A 25,376-nucleotide genomic window follows, 5' to 3' on the forward strand; every position below is an offset into this window, starting at 1 on the left:
AACCACCGGTTCCTAATTTTGTTTGTTCCCCGTTAGGGGTGGTCCCAAAGAAGGACCCGGGTGAGTTTCGGTTGATACATAATTTATCAGCCCCACGTGGTCTCTCCGTCAATGAAGCAATAGACCCGGAAGTGTGTTCGGTGCGGTACGCATCATTCGATGAGGCCGTAGCCATTTTGAATCGCCTGGGGCCCGGGGCGCTGATGGCTAAATCTGATATCGAGTCAGCGTTCCGGTTGCTCCCGGTACATCCAGACGATCAGCGTCTCTTAGGTTTCATGTTTCAGGGTCATTATTACATGGATAGGTGTATGCCGATGGGGTACTCTATATCTTGTGCCTATTTCGAAAATTCAGTAGCTTTCTACAATGGGTCTTCACAAGGAAGACAGGTTTCCGAAATGTGATGCATTACCTGGATGATTTTTTGTTCTTGGGGGCGGCCGGGGACCCGGAATGTGGGCAGGCTTTAGCACAGTTTTGTGATTTGATGAATCGGTTTGGCGTGCCATTGGCACCAGGTAAGACTGTGGGGCCTTCCACGTGCCTCGAGTTTCTGGGGATCGAGTTAGACTCCGCAGAAGGTTGTTTTCGTTTACCAGCTGACAAAGTGTCAAAGTTCAGGACATCCCTGCAGATGTGTATAAGGGGACCTAAGGTTAGGCTGCATCAATTACAGCAGTTAGTGGGCCAGTTGAATTTTGCCCTGAGGGTTATACCAATGGCCCGCCCCTTTTCGCGTTCGATCGCTCAAGCCATGGTCGGCCTGAAGGAGGGCCATCATCGCACAAGGCTCTCGGCAGAGGTCCGCCAGGACATGCGCATTTGGTTGGCATTTCTGGCGGATTTCAATGGTCGAGTCGTCTGGAACAAACCAGCCGTGTCCTCTGAGGAGCTGGGGTTGTGGACAGATTCGGCGGGGAGCATAGGTTTCGGTGCCATATTCGGCACGAGATGGTCTGCACAAAAGTGGCCAACATGGTGGCATGACAGTGGACTGACAAGTAACATTGCTTTCCTGGAACTTTTCCCCATTTTAGTGGCCCTGAGAACTTGGCCCGAAGGGTTCAGAGATCACTCGGTGGTATTTTGGTCTGACAATATGACCGTGGTCGAGTGTATCAATAGCCAGGCAGCACGATGCAAGTGGATTTTGAGACTGCTCAAAGAAATTGTTTTACTTTGTATGCAATTAAATGTGTTATTTAGAGCAAGACATGTCCCAGGGGTAATGAACCAGGCGGCTGATGCACTGTCTCGTTTTCGTATACAGGCTTTCTGGGGTTTCCTTCCCACAGCGGACCCGGAGCCGGCACCCTTTCCCGAAGCTCTCTGGTCTCTCGGTGCCCCGAACTTCGTAACCTCGTGGGAGAGAGTTTAGCTCCCAGGACAAGGAAGGCATATGAAGGGGCGTTCCGGTCCTATTTGGCCTTTTTGGGTACTGATAGGGGGGAGCTTTGGGGCCAGGAAGAGTGGGTGGTGGATTTTCTGATGTCCTTACATCGGGTCGGGAAATCGGTGGCCACGGCTCAGAGACATCGGGCGGCCATTTCCTTTGTTGCCAGGGCTCACGGGATCCAGGATCCGACAGCGTCTTTCGTTGTACAGAAAGCGCTACGGGGGTGGCAACGCCTTGAGGGTCGCAGAGTAGATGAGAGGCGCCCGATAGGTTTGGATAGGCTGGCCCAGTTATTGTCCAGTCTCCCTGCTACGTGTTCGTCTCAGTTTGAGACGGTATTATTCCGAGCCGCTTTTACGCTGGCATTCCATGGGGCTATGCGGGTAAGCGCATTAGTGGCAAGGAACAAGCAGGATGTGACATGAGGATTGTGCCAGGAGCACGTCCAGATCAGAGGGGAGACGATGACGGTCTCGTTTGTCAGGTCTAAGACCGATCAAAGTGGGATGGGTGACTGCGTAATCATACGCAGGATTCCCGGGTCCTCCATGTGCCCGGTAAGGTGTCTAGAAGATTATTTAGCACGAAGGGTGGCATCATGGGGGGGGACCTTGTTGAGACACGCTGACGCCACCCCACTGACAAAGTTTCAGTTTCAGCGGGTGCTTGCGATGTCCCTTGCCGCTGCGGCCTTGAACCCGGGCGAGTTTGGGACCCATTCCTTTCGGATAGGGGCTAGTCATGAGCGGATTTTGCGGATTGGCAATCCGCGAATTTGCGGATTTGCAAACTCGCAATCCGCAAAATCCGCGAATTCCCGCGAATTTGCGGATTTTTTTTTTTTTTTGTGTTCGCCCGTGTTTCTGCCATTTCGCGAGGGTTTTTACAATTTCGCAATTTGCGAACTTACCTGTCGGGTCGCAAGTTTTGCGAACTTGTTGTTTCTACGTGTCCAACCTGTTTGGGACACTCTTCTTCATCACTGCCACTCTCTGTCACCACTGCCACTCTCTGACTACTCATGCCACCCTCTGGCCCACCCATGCCACCCTCTGTTTCATCACCACACCCTCTGGTTGTCCAGTGTACATTATTTTCGGCAAAGCAAAGCACACCTTCCCTGCCTCAAGTGACCTGAATTAATTTGGGGCTGATTAATGTGTCACAGAATATTTTTTTAGCTGGCACCTGCTTCCTTAGTGCGCCCTGATTAGTGATCTTTTGCACTTGCTAAGTGCTTTCATTGTTGCAAAATTAGTTACAACACCTGCCCTGCCCCAACTGACAATAATGAATTAGGGGCTGATTAATGGATTTTAACTTCCAGCCTGGCTCCTGCTTGTCTCCCTTAGCTGTAATTCAGGACCTTTGTGGCATATGTGTAACTATTCTGAGGTTCAGAGCAGGGTCACATAATAGTTGCAACTGGCAACTGAACTCTGGAGGGGCCCCTCAGGAAGCACTACAGGAAATGGCTACTAATGATGTGCCTGAACTTTTGAACCTGGTAAGTAGTTACTTTCAGTTTTGCTTAGATCGTATTTCTGCAATTTCGCACTTATTCGCGGGGCGCGAACTCACGCGAACAGTGCGAGCAGTGCGAGCAAAATCCGCTGCTCGCGGATTTGCGGATTTTGCAGGAAATTCGCAAATCTCGCGGATTGCGGATTTCCCGAAAATCCGCAAAATCCGCGAGCGGAACGGATTTTCCGCCCATGCCTAATAGGGGCTGCTACAGAAGCAACAGCCAGGGGTCTGGATGTTGAACAAGTTAAACGGGTGGGGCGTTGGTCCTCTAATTGTTATAAGAGGTATGTGCGGTTGCACATGTTGTGAAGCTGTAGCAATGTACTCACGCTTCTTGTTTTTGTTTGGTTTTCAGTTGCGCAAGCCTACGAGGCGGGGCGGACTTTGCAGTCGACCCTACACCGGGCCAGCGGTCAGACATCACCGGCTGTGAGAAAGGAGGTGTGGGTTGTGGGCCACTCATACGTGAGGCGTGCCGCAGACGTATTCAAGGCAGGTGATATGATTCACGTAGCTGGGGAATACGGGTACAGTGTGTCCTTCTACGGAAGAGGCGGGCTCTGTATTGACCAGTTTCAATCAATTTTTGAGGGTTTGCTAGGGCGGACGAGGTCACCGCCGTCTGTAGTGATAGTACATCTTGGGGGTAATGATTTGGTCACCACTGGTAGACGACTTCTTCTTGAGGCGATGCTTTCCACTGTAAGTTGGTTAGCGAGGAGAGTTCCAGGGTGCACAATTGCATGGTCCCATATGATCCCACGAAAAGTGTGGCGGGGGGCTATTTCGGTTCCTGCTCTAAATCATTCTGTCAGGAAGCTTAATAACAAAGTGAGTAGGTTGTTCCGTTCCAAGACACTGCATGCTATTTCCCATGGGTGTATTAATGATGACAGTATGTATTTGGGGGATGGAGTGCATTTGTCTCGGGTGGGGAATGAGTTACTAATAGGAGACTTCTTAGCATGGCTAAAAACGTTACACCATGACCTTTAGGTAGGAGTGTTGTGGGGGGTCCGGATAGCCGGTCAACTATCCGGCCTGTGGCGGTAAGGTCATGATCGGTGAGCACTAATTGGAAGATCCCTATGAGTGGGCGTCACCCAGCACGGATGGGAGCGCTCGGGGGAGGTGGCCATTGGCCCCTCAACGGGGAGGCGGTCCCTTCTAAGGATGGGTCGCCGAAAGAAGAGGAAAGGCGGTCAAGGCCCCTTCCTGGGTAGGAGGGGTTACAGCCCCCTCCTGGGGAATTTCCCGGGGCCAGGACGTCTGCGACGGCAGATATGGTAAGTTGTGTGGGGTTTGGGGGGGGTCTACGCTACCTTCTAGATACCTCACACGAGTCCTCGTACGACCTCTAAGTGGCGTCGAGTTTTATTGGGGCCCCCGTCAAGTCAAGGGAAATTGGTAATTGCACTTGAGGTACGCCTCTGGGCCGCCCCTCACAAGTGAGGGCGATATGTCTGGGTTAGGGATCTTGACACCGGTTACGACCTTGCCGTTGGCCCTTAAACGTTAGGATGTACAATTTCAAAATTTCAAGTAAATGTTTTGCAGGATGTTAGTTCGGCTAGGAGAACCTTTGTATTAGAGAATCTGTTAAGGTTAGCCAAACATCGCAATGTGGTAATGAAATTGTACATAATATGAAACTGTTTATTTAATGTTTTAATTTTGTTTCATATTTTAATAAATACGGCCGGGGGGGTTACTCCCTTCCGTCTTCCAAAGACTTCAGAACTGTTTCCGGTTTCCCATCCTTGGGGATTGTGTTGAGAGGGGGTGGCGGGTATCTCAGCCATATGGAAAGGGGCGACCACTCGGTCCCCCCGAACGTATGGCAGAGTACCACGATCCCCCCGGGAAGCCATCTTGGGCGGGAGGCGAGTCTCGGCTGGTATGCCCGAAGCGGCGTAGCCGGGGCGCGCCTTTTCCCGCCCTAGAGTGGGTTGGCCTAGACACGGACGTGGCTGGCCACGCCCTAGGGGCAGGCAGGGGCGGGTTTACGCCCGCCCTGAAGACGGATAAAAGGAGAAGCAAGATCCGAAGGCATCCTCTTGTTCCTGTGCTCTGAAGCTGCACCTCCTCGCTGCACGTGAGCTCGAGACGGAACGAAGAGCCAATTTTGACCCACCCACCAGCCCCTGATGACAGCAAGTGGTTTTGAATAAAGTTGATGGATAACTCTGATTTTCGTTTACAGGTTGTGGTATTATCGTGATGATTTTGAGTATGTAATAAAGAATGTCGATTTGTGTTACGTTTTGCAAATAAAGAAATTCTGCTTTAGTGTTCCTTGGTAAGCATGCTTTTAATAAAAGTATAGTTGCTACTGTAATTTTAGTTTAGTCATTTAGTTAGCATTGTCGTATTTATTTTGGTCGGGCGGTAAGGTCATGATCGGTGAGCACTAATTGGAAGATCCCTATGAGTGGGCGTCACCCAGCACGGATGGGAGCGCTCGGGGGAGGTGGCCATTGGCCCCTCAACGGGGAGGCGGTCCCTTCTAAGGATGGGTCGCCGAAAGAAGAGGAAAGGCGGTCAAGGCCCCTTCCTGGGTAGGAGGGGTTACAGCCCCCTCCTGGGGAATTTCCCGGGGCCAGGACGTCTGCGACGGCAGATATGGTAAGTTGTGTGGGGTTTGGGGGGGGGGTCTACGCTACCTTCTAGATACCTCACACGAGTCCTCGTACGACCTCTAAGTGGCGTCGAGTTTTATTGGGGCCCCCGTCAAGTCAAGGGAAATTGGTAATTGCACTTGAGGTACGCCTCTGGGCCGCCCCTCACAAGTGAGGGCGATATGTCTGGGTTAGGGATCTTGACACCGGTTACGACCTTGCCGTTGGCCCTTAAACGTTAGGATGTACAATTTCAAAATTTCAAGTAAATGTTTTTCAGGATGTTAGTTCGGCTAGGAGAACCTTTGTATTAGAGAATCTGTTAAGGTTAGCCAAACATCGCAATGTGGTAATGAAATTGTACATAATATGAAACTGTTTATTTAATGTTTTAATTTTGTTTCATATTTTAATAAATACGGCCGGGGGGGTTACTCCCTCCCGTCTTCCAAAGACTTCAGAACTGTTTCCGGTTTCCCATCCTTGGGGATTGTGTTGAGAGGGGGTGGCGGGTATCTCAGCCATAGTCCAATCCATTCAATGTCTACATTTGGTAAACCTAGGTCTTTGTGAATTCCTTTGTTTTCTGCGTACCTTTGGCTCCAGAAAATATAGCTGTGTCCCACAAACCATGCTCTAAGCATCTTGAAGGGAGGTCTGGATGCACTCATATGGTCTCTGTAAATGAAATGACCGTTTGAAAAGTAAAATCTTTCTAAAATGGTGGATAAGATGCAGTTTTGAAAAAAGAAAAGAAATCATTGGTTGTATGACAACTTTCTACACTGAGAAGTAGGGTGCATGTTTCTGTTTTTTAAAAGCATGATTCTTATTGGTTAACAAAATCTGATTGAAAGGAACATTACATAGGATAAGCTGATACGTTGAAAAGTCAAGAACACTTGCTGTTTTGATTAGCAACATTGTGTGATGAACATTTGACCTGTGTGCTCAGTTAAGTGTTCCATGAACTGTTTCTATGGTAACAGGCAGAAGGCAGATTGGGGTAGTGTTCAAATGTATGTCAATTGGAAAGGGTTCAAATGTGTAACCAATAGCAATGTGTGTTTGCTTTTGAATTAATGCGGGAAGCAATGTGATTTGATGTTCAGTTGTATATGTGTTCAAAATGGAAGGGACACTTTGCCATTCTTTGGTTCTGGTGAGAGGTGTACAGAAGAGATTGTGTATAAGAAAATCTGGTGTGTGACTGACATACTTCTTATTCTACAAAACAATTTGAAAGGTGAGTTATTAATTTGTAAGGGGATGTATGTGGTGCATTTTGATTTTAACCCGACTAACGTGTTTCTCCTGCTAAAGTGCAGGGAGTACTTTTTTTTCAGTAGAATTTTATTGTGAGTGTGTGTGCATTTAGAAATCATTCTGAGATGAGCATTTGTCTATTTCATGTGTTTGTAGACGAATAACTATGCTGTTTTCATGTTTTGGTATAATTCGAAACCAGTCATTTTTTATGTATTTGCAAAATGAGTCAAGTTTCTACACTAAAAAGCAGTACTCATTCTAGACTATGAAATGTGTTTTGGTGAAATGCAAGGGATAGTGTTGTTTGTCTAGTATCACACAGTGAGTCTTGTGTGCAATCAGGAATTGTTCTGATAGAAGCACTCTATACTAATGTGTAGGGGAACATTTTGTGTAATGTGTATAGTCACCTTAAGTGTTGTAGAGTAGTAAATGTGTTTTGGTAAAATGTAAGGGATAGTGTTGCTTGTCTAGAATCACACAGTGAGTCTGTGTGCATTTAGGAATCACTCAGAGAAGCATTTTGGTACTTCGTGTGTTTCCTGACATGTAATTGATTAAAAACGTATTGTGTTCTCACATTTTTGTAGAATTAGAAAATAGTCATGGGTTATGTTTCTCTAAAATGAGTTTAGCTTTAATAGTAAAATGCAGTTATGAAATATGTGGAAAGGATGCTTGATGTGTTTGCAGACAAATAAGTACTGTTGCAGTGAAACAGGCTTTAAGGTACGCAGTTTTTGAAACTCCTATGCACTATGTATGTAGTAGTCTAACCACCACCCAGCCAGCTCTGGTCCGCTCCTATACTGAAAGTCTCGGGGTGATTCGTCAAGTGGGGGCCGAGAAAAAAGGGGGGTCCCAAAACGTGTTTTCCCCATGCAATTTCCCATAGGACCTTTAGCTACAGCCACAGCCTTAACTGCTGAACGGAATGACACCAGATTTTGTCAAAGAGATAGCCCTCAGTTCAGACTTGTGCCTTTTGCTTAAATGGTGTCAATCTGTTTAGTAGTTTCTGAGAAAATTTCAGTTAAAGTCATTTATATATCTATGGGCGCAGTGGATCCGCGGAGTGTGCAAGGATCGTCATCGTACGATAAGCGCACCCTTCTGATCACGCATTAAATGCTAATTGGCTGTCAACATTCGAAATCAGGACCTGTTGGCAGCCATTTTGTGCCTCGGTAGAAGCGAGGCTGAGCATGTCAGTGGAATATGTGTGCAAAATGTAGAAAGGGGCAGGGTAGAAATACTTTTACCCTCTAGACCTGCTTAGGGGGTCCCAGAAGGACCCCCAGGGCATACAATTTTTAATTTATTTTTAAACCCGGCATGTGCGTGTAGGGTGCGTGGACTGTGCCGTAAAATAAATAAAATAAAACAGGTTTTTTATAATTAGTCCTGGGGGGGGGTGTTATATACCGGGGGCAAAATTATTACATTTTATGCGGGGCCCAGAGGGGCCCCCCAGCTTCGGGGATCGTCACCCCCTGGGGCTAAAAAGAAAAATATGGTGGGGGGATGGGACGAAGGTCCCCAAAGGCACGGGGACCACCACCCCCGGGGCTTTATGTATGTATTGTGGGAGGGGGACTGCCTGGCCCCCCTCCTGGAGTACTCGAGGGCCCGTCACCCCCGGGGCTATAAAAAAAATACCACCACCTTTAAATTTGTGTTTCGGGCCTACATTTCCCCAGTCACTATCCATGCACCATACACTACCCAAACACCACTGCACTACCCTAAACTCTAAAATACTACCACAGCACGACCCCTACACACCCCAAATACCACTACACTACCCTAAACCTTAAACTTACCCCAGCGCGACCCCTTACACTATCCAAACACCACTGTACTACCCTAAAAGAGTAATTCAGCACGATTCCCTGCACTACATAAACACCACTGCACTACCCTAAATCTACCCCAGCAAGACTCCCTACACTACCCACTAACCACTGCACTATCCTAAACCCTAAAACACTACCTCAGCACGACTCCCTACACTACCCAAACATCATTGCAGTACTGTAAACCTTAAAGCTACTCCAGTACACCAACTTCACTGCACTATCCTAAAGTCTAAATCTACTCCCAGCACGACCCCCTACACTACCCAATCACCACTGCACTACCGTAAACCCTAAAACACTACCCTAGCTCGACCCCTACAATATCCAAACACTATTGCACTACCCTAAACCTTAAAGCTACCCAAACACCACTGTACTAACCTAAAAGAGTACCTCAGGACAACCGCCTACACTACACAATCACCAGTGGACTACTCTAAATTCTAAATCTACTCCAAGTACGACCCCTTACACTACATAACCACCACTGCACTACTCTAAATCCTAAAACAGTACCCAAGCACGACCCTCTACACTACTCAAACACCATTGCACTACCCTAAATCTTAAATCTACCCCAGCTGACACCCTACACTACTCAAACACTACTGCACTACTCTAAAACACTATCAGAGCACGACCCCTACACTACACAAATACCACTGCAGTACCCTAAACTGTAAAATACTAGCCCAGCATGACCCCCTACACTACCCAAATACCATTGCTTTACCTTAAACTTACCACAGCACAACCCCTTACACTACCCAAACACCACTGTACTACCCTAAAAGAGTACTTTAGCATGATTCCCTACACTACATACACACCACTGTACTACCCTAAACCTTAAATCTACCCCCAGCATGACTCCCTACACTACCCATTCATCACTGCACTACCCTAAACTCTAAATCTACTCCTAGTACGACCCCCTAAACTACATAAAACACTACTGTACTACCCTAAACACAAACACTAGTATTGTGATCATTCAGTTAAAATGCATGTACTCATACAGGTCAAGTTTTTGTGTTATGAACTGCTTTAAACTGCTATGTACTATGTACGTACTGCTCTTACCACCTTCACAGTTGTGCTTCAGGCCTACAATTTCTTAGTCAGAATTTATATGGAATGTGTTTGTTTAGTAATAAAAAAATATAATTTTAAAGTTATTAATAAATATTTATGTTTGATTATTTTTTACAGGTATTGTTTATCATCACTAAAAAAAGTTATCATCCCAGAGAAAGAAAGTAGTAAAAAGGTCAGAAGAAGGATACTTACTTGAAAAAACTCAACCACAAGTATTGGAAGACCAACATAATGTGGCTACAAAGAGAAACATTTTCTGGTAAGACCACAAAGGACTTCATAAAAAATATTACTAGATTTAGAAAAAAAAATTGAAATTTGCAAAGCAGTGAAAATGTTCCAAACACAAAAAAGTGCAATGAATAGGAAAGGAAAAAAAGGCAATGTAAATACAAAGGATACAACTTATAGTAAAAGAAGAAAAAATCAATATAAAGAAATCCGCAATTTATTTGTTTTTACAACATAGTCAATAATTTGATGAAACATACAAAGAAATATAGAAAGAGTACAGTATTTTATAAAAAGAAGAATATCGAATCCATTGTTAACAAGGCTTTTGAAGTAAAGAGGAAACTATTTATTTTAGTATAAAAGAGAATTCGATCACTAGATAAACCAATGCATTTAATGAAGGCCAAAAGTAAGAGGGAAAGAGTAATTAACAAAAGTAATTTTTGTGATTTTTTCTTAGGGCAATGGAAACAAAGTTCAAGTTCTGAGCCTTTTTTTAATGAAGAGAGTTATTTACAGACCAATGATTTGTTGCATGCAGTTGACACCAGTGGTCGAGCTTATGAGGTTAGAAATGGTTGTCCAATTGACAATGAGCAAATGGTTCCTAGAAATGCAGAAGAAGTGATAGCTGATGAAGTTCTAGGTAGACGTCCTAAACCCCCAGTGTACACTTGGGATAGTAGTAGTATCTGTAGTGTACGTCAAGAATCTATTGATAAATTAAGTAATTTCTTACAAGCATATTGTAAAAAGGTGTTAAACAAAAGATTAAGGTGTTGCAAGGACTAGACCCTTGCAGAGTGAGAAAACATACTGGTTTACAAGGTCATTCTTTGGCTCGTCTTTCTAGGAAAGTATGTCAAAGTGTTTTTCACCATTTCAGGATGTTGGCAGTACATCATACTCAAATGTGGAAGTTAGTGAGAAGATTGCATTATACAAAAAGTCCAGCCCTAAAGTTAAATGAGTTGAACAGTGCTCTTTTGCATGGGTCAGTATCAAATGTGAAAAAGGTTTGTGATGATATCGAGTTTTGTTACTTTGGTCCTGAAGAAGAATGAAGAAACTCAGACATTAATAGAAGAAAATGTTGTAGAGATGGTTGAACATAGTTGAACAACACATTTTGAAAATGAAATTACAAAGTTTAAGGTGATTTCAGGTGAAAGGCCAAATGTTTCTTGTATTTGTTGTCGCTAAGTCACTATAAAAATCAGACTAGGAGTGTTAAAAAGTGAAAAAGAAAATAATGCTCAGTGGAAGGAATTTGCAATTTATTTGTTGGTAGAGAATTGTTTTGATTTGGGTTCTGATCAGTGTATTTGTTGATATTGTTATAACAAATTAGATGAGAATAAAATGCCCGCTAGAGATGTGTATAATAATTTAGAGTTAGTTGCGATTCCTCCAGAATTGATAGATTTAAACACCTATGAGTCTATTCATTTCAAAATTCTTTATTTCGGCTTTGTTGCCATAAAAGAAACAATGCATATACATTAAAGATAAAAAAGGAAATAGAAACAATACAGCATGGAACGTTAAAACCATTAGCTAAAACGATTCATTTCGTAATAGAGACAATCAATGCACAAACAACAATAAAATTCAGTGATGGACCCCCCACTAATTACTTGACAGTAGACCAATTCTATCTCTAGAGTTGACCCCAGTTACAATAGGAGTCTAAGTTTTTTCCTTTGGAAAAAAAATAGAATGTAAAAATCTGCTAACACTAAATATTATTGGTTGAGTTGTGTTAGTTGTAAAAATTCTCAAAGCCTGTGTACATGATCTCACGCCTAACAATAGGCAGATTGGTTTAATCCATCTTTTCCTGGCCTGTGCGTATACAGGGCAAAAAAAGAGGATATGTTGCTCGTTTTCTATCTGGTGGCATTCGCACATGGAACATAATTCATCTGTCACTGAGGATGAAGTGTTTGAGCCCCTGACCCAACGTGCCAAAGTTGACTTTATTAAGAGGTTTCCATATCTAAATTTTAAAAATAAAGTTTTGGCAAGAGGGGGCTCTATTTCATCCATAAAGGTTTCAAATAATGGAACGTCCTTAAAGGTGAGGAATTTTGTTACTAAAGTCCCACCAGTTGGAGCACTTATGATCATGTTAACAATGAAGGTCCAGAAGGCCCTTTTTAGAATTAGTTTCGAGTTGGATGGTAGTTGGTCCGGTTTCTCCCAAAAGTGTTTCAGACCTATTTTAATAAACCAAGTTTTAACATGTGTTAACCACGGGATAACTTTTAAATTATCAAGCTCCATAATCTCTTTTAGCCCGTCCCTGTAGTCTTGTAATTCAGGTATCCGCCATAGTCTAACCCACAGCAACAATGGGCGTATTATGATGTGGTGGTCAGTCCTTTTGAAGTTTAGGTCACATTCAATGCTATTTCAGTCTATTGTTCGTATGGAGCCTAAAACAGGTAAATTGCCTCCTTCAGATTTACAAAGAGGATTAAAGGGAGGAGTTGTGCATTTATCGTTAGATTTAAAGAAAAACATTGAAATTATTGGTATAGAGTGTAGAAAGTGAACCACTAGTTATTCTTGTTAATGGTGTGCCAACTAAAAATAAGAAAATCTGTCAGGAGTAAGTGGATGCTAGGAAAGTGCAAAAGGCAACATTGTATTTGATAAAAAACAATATATACTATAAGAATGTTTATATGGGAGAAGAAATAGTTTTAACAGAAGATACTGAGACGTCAAGTGGACAAATTGAAAAAGTGGACATGTTAAGATGTGAAGAAATCTATGAACATTACAGTGTCCATCCACTTCATTCAAAAGAAGTGATGGGGAACACTATTGAGTTGTTCCAAATGAAAAAAGCAAGGGGAAGCCCCCTGAGTGTATGGGAAGAGAGCTTGGAAGCTTGTTTTCCGCAGTTGTTTCCAACTGGAAAAGGAGGACGAGATGATGAACATCCTGTGCAGATTCCGGCATTTGAATATCCGACAACAAGATTATATGCAGAAGATCCAAGATTTCGACAATGTATCCCTTATATATTTCATCTTTTGCTTGAAAGTGACTTGTCTGGACTTTCATATGCAGTCAATCACATTTTAAAAACTGGAATACATCTGCAAAATGTATCTGCAAAAGATTTTATGGATAAAGTGCACCAGAGAGATGATCATCTAGAATCTCAGCTCATTAATTTGATGGCATGCCAGTGTGGGACTAATGAATATTGGTACCGTCATCCTGGAGAACTGAAATGTATGCTACGGAACTTCAACATGCTCCTTACCCTAAGCTGTGCTTGAGTACGCTTGGGATGATTTGCTAGTGTTTCTTCGAGAGGCAAATTCCAGTATAAAAATATTGAATACAAGACACCTGGAGGATTGTGTTCTTTGGATCTTGTTAATGTGTGCAGGTATTTTAATCATAGATTTGAAGCTATGATGTCTTATCTGCAATAAAAAAAATCCTCCTCTTGGAGAAGTTGTGGATTTCTTTTGGAGAAAGGAGTATCAAGCAAGAGGTGCTCCTCATATACTTATGCTGTTATGGATTAAGGACGCCCCCAAATTTGGAATAGATTCGGATGATACTGTTTTGAGTTTTATTGAACAATATGCAACATGTGCTGTACCCAAAAGCACAGAAGAAAACAACTTAAGAGCACAAGTCTTCCGATTCCAAAGCCACCGATGTGGAAAATACGGCCGACGAAAGTACAAATCTAAGGACAAGTTCTACACCAAATGTCGTTTTGCATTTCCACGTCCTGTAATATCCAAAGGAAGAGTGAACAGTTTTATGCCATCTTTGCAACATCCTATCACAAGAAAGTCTCCAAAAAATACCTACAACTTAAAAAGAAATGGAGTCAAAATACCTAAATGACTACAACCCAGTACTTTGTCCATGTGAAATGCTAACATGGATATTCAGTATGTTGCGGAAAATCCCATTGCTGTTGCTCGATATGTAACGTCCTATATTACAACATCAGAAAAGATGAAATTGAAAGAAATGTGGGAAGAAGTTTCTCACGAGAAGACTCTAAATAAGAAATTATACAGTTTCAGTTTGAAGATGTCATCCCATCGAGAGATTGGAGCATATGAATGCTCAGATCGATTATCATCTGCAAGTCCATACTCTAAATCTAGAAGAATCATTTGGGTGAGTCTAGGTCTTGAGCAGTGCGAAATCGAGTACTGAAATCTGTACAAGAAATTGAATATTTAGCAGAAAAAGATCCAGAAAGTACAGATATTTTGAAAATGAATATGTTGGACACATATTACCCAAACAGAAGTCATCATCTTGAGAACATGCGTCTCTATGAAGTGCTGCAAAACTACACTTTTAAACGGAATCCTACAGAGAATATCAATGATGGAAAATATGGAGTCATTGGTTCCGAAGGATGTTTGGTGAAACAAATAAAAGGACATTTGATTAATCACAGAAAGCAGAGTTGCGACACTGCTGATAAAAGGGAATTTTACTATTTAGCCCTTTTACAACTATTTAATCCATAGCGTTCAGAACTGGAATTACTTGGAGATTTCCAGAGCTATGAAGATTCCTTTAATGCTTGTAAAAATAGCATACAATGCAGTGCGCTTGCAAATTATGTTAAAATGTTGAACGATGAAATTGATCAAGAAGCTACAATTGCAGCTGAAATTGCTAGCGACAATTCTCAAGACAGTCAAAGTTCTGCTGCGCTTAGTCAAGATCCACTAGGACAACCAATTGTTGAAAATGAAGCAGCAATCGCCATGAATGAGATGGAAACAGCAATGCATCAAGCTCAAGAAGATATTATGGACTTAGGAAACTTGAAAAAACAACTAAATGTTCAACAGAAACAAATATATGGGCAAGTAAAACAGATTGTCCCTGGATTACTTCATGAAAAGAAAGAGTGCTCATGCACGTCATTTCAACCTATCCGTATGCACGTGAGTGGAGAAGCTGGAACAGGAAAACATTTTTTAATTAAAGTAATTACAAGTTATCTACAGAAAACAACTGAGTCGCATTTGTCTTGTGTTGTCACTGCTCCAACTGGGTTGGCAGCACACAACATCAAAGGAATTACATTACATCATTTACTAATGCTACCTGTGGGGCATGAAAACAAAATGGAATGCCACAAGCTATCTGGAGAAGCTTGTTGTGAAGTTTCAAGAGTCCTGAAGAAAATGAAACTTCTCATTATTGATGAGGTAAGCATGGTCTCAAACATAATGCTTGCCTTTGTGAATTTAAGAATGCAGCAAATTCTTAAAACAGAGTACGATGTGTTATTTGGAGGAAAACACGTCATAGTTTTTGGAGATCTACTGCAACTGACTCCTGTAAAAGGACAACCAGTATTTGAAACACTTGCGCATGAAGACACCAGAAAGTTTATGGGTAGTGTTGGAAACTTGAACATTTGGTCATATTTTGAATACAAAGAACTCATTACAAATATGCGACAGGCAAATGATGTTGATTATGGAATTATTCTCCATGATATAAGAATTGGACAACTGACTGAACATGGCAAACAAGCTTTGCAGAGTCGATTACTTTCCAATTTGTTTCCAAATGAAAACGTAGTTCCTGAGAAAATATACATGAAAATTGCAGAAAAGAATCTGTAATCTGCTTAATGCCAACACTGCATGTGTTGTATATTCAACGAACAACTTTTGAAACTGGAAAATGAAAAAATAATAAAAATGTGAGCCCTCGATAAAATAGTGTATAAGAAGGTGAGCAACCCAATATACCCTTGCGGGCTCGGGCAGAGTTTATTATAATAGAGAATGGCCAGCAAGGGGTTTTGTTTGTTATGTAAATTTTCAGCACTGTTGGGACTTGTTTAGGGGCAATCAAAGTACCTAAACCTGAAATCAATCAGCAGCTGTTCAATTAAATTCAAAAGAAAGTTCCTGAGACAAGGAACACAAGATGTTACCACACTAACATCATATATACAATGAATGATTAATAAAACATGAAACCAGGATTTTTGTTTGTCTGAAAGTTATTATTTAAATTCAGGGCAAAATATATAAATTTCTGTACAAAAAATGAACATTGGCATAGGACAGGGTACATCCATAGATATAATCTGGATATTCAAGGTGTTGGTTGCTTTTCCTGTAACATATCCAAAAATACAGTCCAGACTGCTGGGACACAGTATTAAATTGATTTCAACTACCAATCAGAAGAAAATCAAAAGCTGATATGAAACAAAATATGCAGAATTGGACTAAACAAGTCGACGTTTCGGTCTTTTTTCGAATTTTCCCAAGACCATCATCAGGACGAAATAATGGTATATACAATTGATGACCCTCTGTAAGGAAAACAACATAGTATTATGATATGTTCAATTATTTTTAAGTACCTGGTTTACCAGCTCTTAGGCATAGAGTTACTTATTTATTATACAAATCTAAACATATTTACATTTTAATAATCAAAGTTATTTAAAACAGTCGGTGTGGCGACTGGAACGATATGCATTTAGAAAAACAGTGATAAATCAACGGAATCCAGGTAATAATTACGATGATTCCTGAATGCTAGTCAATTAATAGTAGCTTACACTCACTTTTTGAATCGAAAGCACGTCAGTTTGGAGTTTATGACGGCACCCGCACCTTCACTTATGGCGTAGAAATCGGGCAATGCACTAAATCAATTTTATATAGCATACACTGTAAGGAAAGAAAGGCAATTCTTAACTATTGTCGTTATTGTAGTATAACGCATGGATGTTAGCGTATTTTTAGGGTCAGCATGGATTGCAGGAATTTACCTTGTAGTGAAAACAGTGCTGCAGTGGACAGGTTCTGGCAGTTAGTCCAATTTATGTCGCTATTCAAATCGCTCGAGTTTGTCTGAATAAAAAAGCAATGCATGAATATTTTATTGGGGAAAATTGGGCTAGTTTTAGTCATAAGTTTTTGCATTATGTCTGATACTAAAGCATGTTTACTTCGGCTGAAAGCATTTAGTGTTATGCCATCATAACATTCGTGAAAATGTAGGCTAATTTTAGCCAAATTAATTGAGCAACAACAAAGTGTCGCGTTATGGCAAATAGATTTAAAAAACCAAGTGTTTGCACAAAAGTCGAGCGTAAGGGCAAGGCATCATTAATTAAGTATTAGCTTGGAAATGGTGGCGGTGCAAGCTAACCTTCCCCTTATACGTAAACCCTCGAGGTTGCATTATGTGCAATGGGTTAAAAACGAGTGTTTAGGCTCAAGGTAGAAGTTTATAGCCACAAACAGGGGCAATGCAAAAACGGCAAAGTATTTACCCGGAGAAGTTAAACAGGTTAAAAATAGGGAAATCCCGAATTCGCAAGCATTATCGGTAATTGTATTTTCAGTTTACTTACTTGGAGTTTTTGGCCACAGAACGTCAAGTCAGTACGATCCGGATTGCAACAGTGTAGCAATTTCACACTGTTTATATACCGTTGTTCGGCAGATAACAAGTCGCGTAGTATCGCGATATTACGTAATGGTGCTTTAGAACTTAGGAGTTGACTGCATACAAGGCGGCCATCTTAGCACATGTTTGTTAGTATTGCAAAGCTGTGGCAGTTGCCATGTAGTTCATTATTTAAGGATTACATCAGGTTATTTATCTATGTTTTGAGAATGGTAAATCGAATAGTGATATATTTTATCTAGATGAGGCAAATTGACTCATTATCTTTGAATCGAATTATAGCTTATTCATTAGTGATTCAAACTTACTGCGAGTGCCATGTCTAAAAAGCATGGTTAAGCCTAATCATTTTATTTAAGAGTATTTAGTAACTATATGATGTAACGTTATTATAATGATTTGATTATTTCAAATGGCGAATCACTTTTGTAAGGATATCTTGCATAGTTATTTTCAAAGCATGAGAAGCTAAGGATACAGTATAACAAGTGGCTATCAGTACTGTCACCAATCAGTTGCTCACAGTCTAGCTACTTATAATCCTTCCTGTCAAAAGGGTCTAGTACAGTATACATATTAACTAGTTGAAAAGTACACAGCATATATTAATGTATATGACTAGAACTGGATTACATTATTAACAAAACAGAGTAGGCAGATTAGGTCAAGCACGCAAGGGTATGCCATTCAGTGCATAAATTCAATCCATTTTTTACACTTTTGGCTAACTCAATCCAGCGGTTTTCCTTAATGATCAGACTTTTATCGCAGTTCTTTTGTCTGATAGATGGTTTGACAACATCAATTACCCACCAGATCATATCATTTTCTGAATGTTTAGCAGAGGAATAATGTTCTACTAAAGGGGCATTTTCCACTTTACAGCGAATCCGTGATTGATGTTGAAGGATTCGCTGCTTGATCATTTGGGTGGTTTTCCCTATGTATAGTTTGCCACATGGGCATTGTATACAGTAGATTACATTGGTGGTTCGACAGTTGGAGAAGTGTCCGATGGTGAATTTGCGTGCATTAATCTCGAATGTTTTGATGTTTTTAGTTGTTTTGCAGGCCATACACTTATTACATCTATAGTGGCCAAGGATTGGGGATAGCTGTTTCATATTGTCGACTGTGTTGACATTCTGTTTGTCATAGGCATGTACCAAATGGTCTCTTAAGTTTGGCCCACGTTTGAATGAGAACATCGGTTTTTCTCTGAATTCAGGTAATTCCTGCAAGAGAGACCAATTTTTTGTCACAATCTTTTTTAATTGCTGGCTGTATGTCCCGAATGTAGTCACACAGACTAAAGGTGCCTGGTTATTTTTGGTCTTGGTTTGCAATAAAGTTTCTCGATCATTATACCAAGCTCGTTTCATGGAATTCTTGAGGAGTTTGTTTGGATATCCTCTCTCAAGTAATTTGTTCTTCAAAATTCTAGCATCATGGAAATAGTCACACCGTTTGTAGCAGTTTCTACGTAGTCGTAGAAATTGCCCAAAGGGTAACCCATCACGAAGGGATTTCGGATGGTGGCTATTATATTTGAGCAAGGTGTTGCGGGTAGTGGGTTTAGTATACAAGGTTGTATAAATTGTATTTTCCTCACTAGCTTTGATTGTTAGGTCGAGAAAGTTCATTTCCTGAGCATGGTAATCCAAGGTAAACTGTAGGTGTGGATTTCTTTGATTGACCCATATATGAAATTGTTTCAGTAGTTCTTGTGAACCTTTCCATATAAGGAACACGTCATCTATATATCTTAGCCAACACGATATGTTGGCTAAGAATGGATTGAGGTTGTTATAGATGAACTCATTTTCAAAGTGGTTAACATAGATGTTGGCTATGTCAGGGGCATAAACTGCCCCCATTGCCACCCCTTTCAGTTGTTGGTAGAACTTTTTCTCAAAGAGAAAAAAGTTTTGGCACATAGAAATCCTGATACATTCAGTTATAAATTCACTTGGGACAGCATGTGGTCTATCACGACTGTCTAAGAGATTTGTGATGAGTTTGAGAACTTCATTTTGAGACAACTCGTTTGACCAACAGCCATCAACCTCACGCCAATTTTTTTTAGGCCAGGACAACAGGAGAGGGAGAGGGCAACCTCCGAAACCCAGAGGGGCGAAAAGAGGATGGTACAGAAACCAATATACCCCAGGCCAAAGACAAAAACGCAATCAGTTCTACCAATGGTAGACAGTTCATCTACCATCCCAATATTCAATCTGTCGAAACACACTTTGACTGAAGCTGAAACATCTGTCCTTACTTCAGGCCTATCCTTTGTTCCAACATACAGAAATAATCAATTTCTAACCAAATGTGAACTTTACAAATTCTTTAGAACAATTCGACTTAAAAACTTTTTTGCCTTAAAAGAGGGTATACCAGAAAAGAATGTGACTGGTCTCCATCCGCCATCAACATTCTTTCCAATAAACAGTATGGTTTCAAAAAACATCTTAACCTTTGAAAAAGCGGTTCTCATTGAAACGGAAACTTTGTTTACCCAGCAAATTTTCTGTAGGAACAATCTCAATAAAGAAGAACATCTAGCTCTCAAAAATCTTGAATCCCTTAAAGACACAGTAATTAAACCGACTGATAAGGGGGGAGGTTTAGTATTATGGGATCGGGAAGCTTACAGGCATGAAATGTTGGAACAACTCTCTGTAACTGACAACTACAGATTGCTGAAATCTGATCCGACCCCTCTAATAGAAAAGGAAATCAAACAACTTAGTAACCAAGGACTAGAAGGTGGTTGGCTAAGCACAAAAGAAGCTACCTTTCTTATAAATGATTCACCAACTGTGCCAGCCATATACATCCTCCCTAAAATTCATAAGCATGCCACGAAACCACCAGGGAGACCCATTGTTGCCGGTTGTAATTCAGTTCTCAAACCGCTTGCCCAGTATGCAGACTTCTTTATTAGACCTTTTGTAACTGAAACAGAGACATACATTAGGGACACGACTACTGTAATCACTAAACTCGAGAATCATATTTATGATCCTGAACAGGAATATCTTGTGACTATGGACATAAATAGTCTATACACAAACATTCCGCAAAATGAAGTTCTCGAACTCATCACAAATCTCTTAGACAGTCGTGATAGACCACATGCTGTCCCAAGTGAATTTATAACTGAATGTATCAGGATTTCTATGTGCCAAAACTTTTTTCTCTTTGAGAAAAAGTTCTACCAACAACTGAAAGGGGTGGCAATGGGGGCAGTTTATGCCCCTGACATAGCCAACATCTATGTTAACCACTTTGAAAATGAGTTCATCTATAACAACCTCAATCCATTCTTAGCCAACATATCGTGTTGGCTAAGATATATAGATGACGTGTTCCTTATATGGAAAGGTTCACAAGAACTACTGAAACAATTTCATATATGGGTCAATCAAAGAAATCCACACCTACAGTTTACCTTGGATTACCATGCTCAGGAAATGAACTTTCTCGACCTAACAATCAAAGCTAGTGAGGAAAATACAATTTATACAACCTTGTATACTAAACCCACTACCCGCAACACCTTGCTCAAATATAATAGCCACCATCCGAAATCCCTTCGTGATGGGTTACCCTTTGGGCAATTTCTACGACTACGTAGAAACTGCTACAAACGGTGTGACTATTTCCATGAGGCTAGAATTTTGAAGAACAAATTACTTGAGAGAGGATATCCAAACAAACTCCTCAAGAATTCCATGAAACGAGCTTGGTATAATGATCGAGAAACTTTATTGCAAACCAAGACCAAAAATAACCAGGCACCTTTAGTCTGTGTGACTACATTCGGGACATACAGCCAGCAATTAAAAAAGATTGTGACAAAAAATTGGTCTCTCTTGCAGGAATTACCTGAATTCAGAGAGAAACCGATGTTCTCATTCAAACGTGGGCCAAACTTAAGAGACCATTTGGTACATGCCTATGACAAACAGGATGTCAACACAGTCGACAATATGAAACAGCTATCCCCAATCCTCGGCCACTATAGATGTAATAAGTGTATGGCCTGCAAAACAACTAAAAACATCAAAACATTCGAGATTAATGCACGCAAATTCACCATCAGACACTTCTCCAACTGTCGAACCACCAATGTAATCTACTGTATACAATGCCCATGTGGCAAACTATACATAGGGAAAACCACCCAAATGATCAAGCAGCGAATCCTTCAACATCAATCACGGATTCGCTGTAAAGTGGAAAATGCCCCTTTAGTAGAACATTATTCCTCTGCTAAACATTCAGAAAATGATATGATCTGGTGGGTAATTGATGTTGTCAAACCATCTATCAGACAAAAGAACTGCGATAAAAGTCTGATCATTAAGGAAAACCGCTGGATTGAGTTAGCCAAAAGTGTAAAAAATGGATTGAATTTATGCACTGAATGGCATACCCTTGCGTCTTTGACCTAATCTGCCTACTCTGTTTTGTTAATAATGTAATCCAGTTCTAGTCATATACATTAATATATGCTGTGTACTTTTCAACTAGTTAATATGTATACTGTACTAGACCCTTTTGACAGGAAGGATTATAAGTAGCTAGACTATGAGCACCTGATTGGTGACAGTACTGATAGCCACTTGTTATACTGTATCCTTAGCTTCTCATGCTTTGAAAATAACTATGCAAGATATCCTTACAAAAGTGATTCGCCATTTGAAATAATCAAATCAATATAATAACGTTACATCATATAGTTACTAAATACTCTTAAATAAAATGATTAGGCTTAACCATGCTTTTTAGACATGGCACTCGCAGTAAGTTTGAATCACTAATGAATAAGCTATAATTCGATTCAAAGATAATGAGTCAATTTGCCTCATCTAGATAAAATATATCACTATTCGATTTACCATTCTCAAAACATAGATAAATAACCTGATGTAATCCTTAAATAATGAACTCCATGGCAACTGCCACATCTTTGCAATACTAACAAACATGTGCTAAGATGGCCGCCTTGTATGCAGTCAACTCCTAAGTTCTAAAGCACCATTACGTAATATCGCGATACTACGCGACTTGTTATCTGCCGAACAACGGTATATAAACACTGTGAAATTGCTACACTGTTGCAATCCGGATCGTACTGACTTGACGTTCTGTGGCCAAAAACTCCAAGTAAGTAAACTGAAAATACAATTACCGATAATGCTTGCGAATTCGGGATTTCCCTATTTTTAACCTGTTTAACTTCTCCGGGTAAATACTTTGCCGTTTTTGCATTGCCCCTGTTTGTGGCTATAAACTTCTACCTTGAGCCTAAACACTCGTTTTTAACCCATTGCACATAATGCAACCTCAAGGGTTTACGTATAAGGGGAAGATTAGCTTGCACCGCCACCATTTCCAAGCTAATACTTCATTAATGATGCCTTGCCCTTACGCCCGACTTTTGTGCAAACACTTGGTTTTTTAAATCTATTTGCCATAACGCGACACTTTGTTGTTGCTCAATTCATTTGGCTAAAATTAGCCTACATTTTCACGAATGTTATGATGTTGGCATACCACTAAATGCTTTCAGCTGAAGTAAACATGCTTTAGTATCAGACATAATGCAACAGCTCATGACTAAAACTAGCCCAATTTTCCCCATTGAAATATTCATGCATTGCTTTTTTATTCAGACAAACTCGAGCGATTTGAATAGCGACATAAATTGGACTAACTGCCAGAACCTGTCCACTGCAGCACTGTTTTCACTACAAGGTAAATTCCTGCAATCCATGCTGACCCTAAAAATACGCTAACATCCATGCGTTATACTACAATAAAGACAATAGTTAAGAATTGCCTTTCTTTCCTTACAGTGTATGCTATATAAAATTGATTTAGTGCATTGCCCGATTTCTACGCCATAAGTGAAGGTGCGGGTGCCGTCATAAACTCCAAACTGACGTGCTTTCGATTCAAAAAGTGAGTGTAAGCTACTATTAATTGACTAGCATTCAGGAATCATCGTAATTATTACCTGGATTCCGTTGATTTATCACTGTTTTTCTAAATGCATATCGTTCCAGTCGCCACACCGACTGTTTTAAATAACTTTGATTATTAAAATGTAAATATGTTTAGATTTGTATAATAAATAAGTAACTCTATGCCTAAGAGCTGGTAAACCAGGTACTTAAATATAATTGAACATATCATAATACTATGTTGTTTTCCTTACAGATGGTCATCAATTGTATATACCATTATTTCGTCCTGATGATGGTCTTGGGAAAATTCGAAAAAAGACCGAAACGTCGACTTGTTTAGTCCAATTCTGCATATTTTGTTTCATATCAGCTTTTGATTTTCTTCTGATTGGTAGTTGAAATCAATTTAATACTGTGTCCCAGCAGTCTGGACTGTATTTTTGGATATGTTACAGGAAAAGCAACCGACACCTTGAATATCCAGATTATATCTATGTATGTACCCTGTCCTATGCCAATGTTCATTTTTTGTACAGAAATGTATATCTCTTGCCCTGAATTTAAATATTAACTTTCAGACAAACAAAAATCCTGGTTTCATGTTTTATTAATCATTCATTGTATATATGATGTTAGTGTGGTAACATCTTGTGTTCCTTGTCTCAGGAACTTTCTTTTGAATTTAATTGAACAGCTGCTGATTGATTTCAGGTTTAGGTACTTTGATTGCCCCAAAACAAGTCCTAACAGTGCTGAAAATTTACATAACAAACAAAACCCCTTGCTGGCCATTCTCGATAAAATAGAGCATGAAGGAATCACTTTTATTTTGACAGAAAAATTGAAGACAAAATCGGATTCTTTAGAAAAATCAATATCTAAAACTGCTGGTTTAGAAAATAATCTATATGCATGTAGAAACTGTTGAGTCATTTTAAGGCGTAATTTGGACGTAGAAAAAGGTTTAGTTAATGGAGCAATGGGTAAAGTTGTGGATTTTGTTAATTATCAGAATAAAGATGGTATTGAGTTCTTAAAAATTAAATTTGATCAGATTGAAGAAGTTAAACAAATTGGTCGTTGTTCAGTTCGTTTTTTGCTTGTTAAAGATTTATATGTCCGTAGAAAACAATTTCCAATTTCTTTGGCATATGAAGTGACTATTCATAAATCTCAAGGTTTAAGTGTTGACAGTTCTTTGGTGAACATTGGAAATACTGTGTTTGAAGAGTGTATGGCATATGTTGCTTTGTCACAAGTCAGAACATTATCTGGTTTGTTTTTGATTGATTTTGATGACACAAAGGTTACTGCAGATGCAAACTGTGTCAGAGTATAATAGGTTAAGAAGAACATAGGCTCCCAATTTAGGTCAATATCCTGTATTTGAAAAGCGTGTGGTTGGTCGAAAAAGAAGGTATGAGAATATCTGTACTGAAGGTGTAGAGAAGGGAAAAAAAACTAAGATAATGTTGTGATTGCAAGCATAAAGAAAAAGGACACTGTTGAAGAGATTGTTGGTTATCCGTTTGAAAATAGTCCTGGTGTCAACTGCTATGCTAATGTAGTGGTTAATGTTTTTTTTCTTGAAGCTTTGCAACAGCAAATTATGGAGAATCGGGAAAACATTTTTTGTTCCTGGTTGCATTCTGTGAATGAAAAATTAAGAACTGATACAAGTAAAATACAAACCGTGTCTGATGTTCGTAATCTTATAGATGTATGTTCTGGTTCTACACAATTTACACAAAATATCCAACAAGATGCTCAGGAATTTCTAATGTATATGCTTACTGTATTGGAAAATGACGTTTTAGACAGAGAATATTTTTGGCCTTTGTTATAAATGGAAACATCAATGTGAAAATTGTATGTATACATCTAATGTAGATACTGAAAGATTTCTATATTTGACATTACTGGACTGTAAATCAGT

General features: G+C 40.4%; 1 protein-coding gene across 3 annotated transcripts in view; it reads right to left on the reverse strand.

The window, feature by feature from the left end:
* LOC147750815 (uncharacterized) overlaps positions 1 to 25,376 on the reverse strand; it is a 702,597-nt gene that overhangs the window by 404,430 nt on the left and 272,791 nt on the right. The window lies entirely within an intron of this gene.

This window comes from Lissotriton vulgaris, chromosome 1_1 (assembly GCF_964263255.1).
Source record: "Lissotriton vulgaris chromosome 1_1, aLisVul1.2, whole genome shotgun sequence".
Classification (NCBI taxonomy): domain Eukaryota; kingdom Metazoa; phylum Chordata; class Amphibia; order Caudata; family Salamandridae; genus Lissotriton; species Lissotriton vulgaris.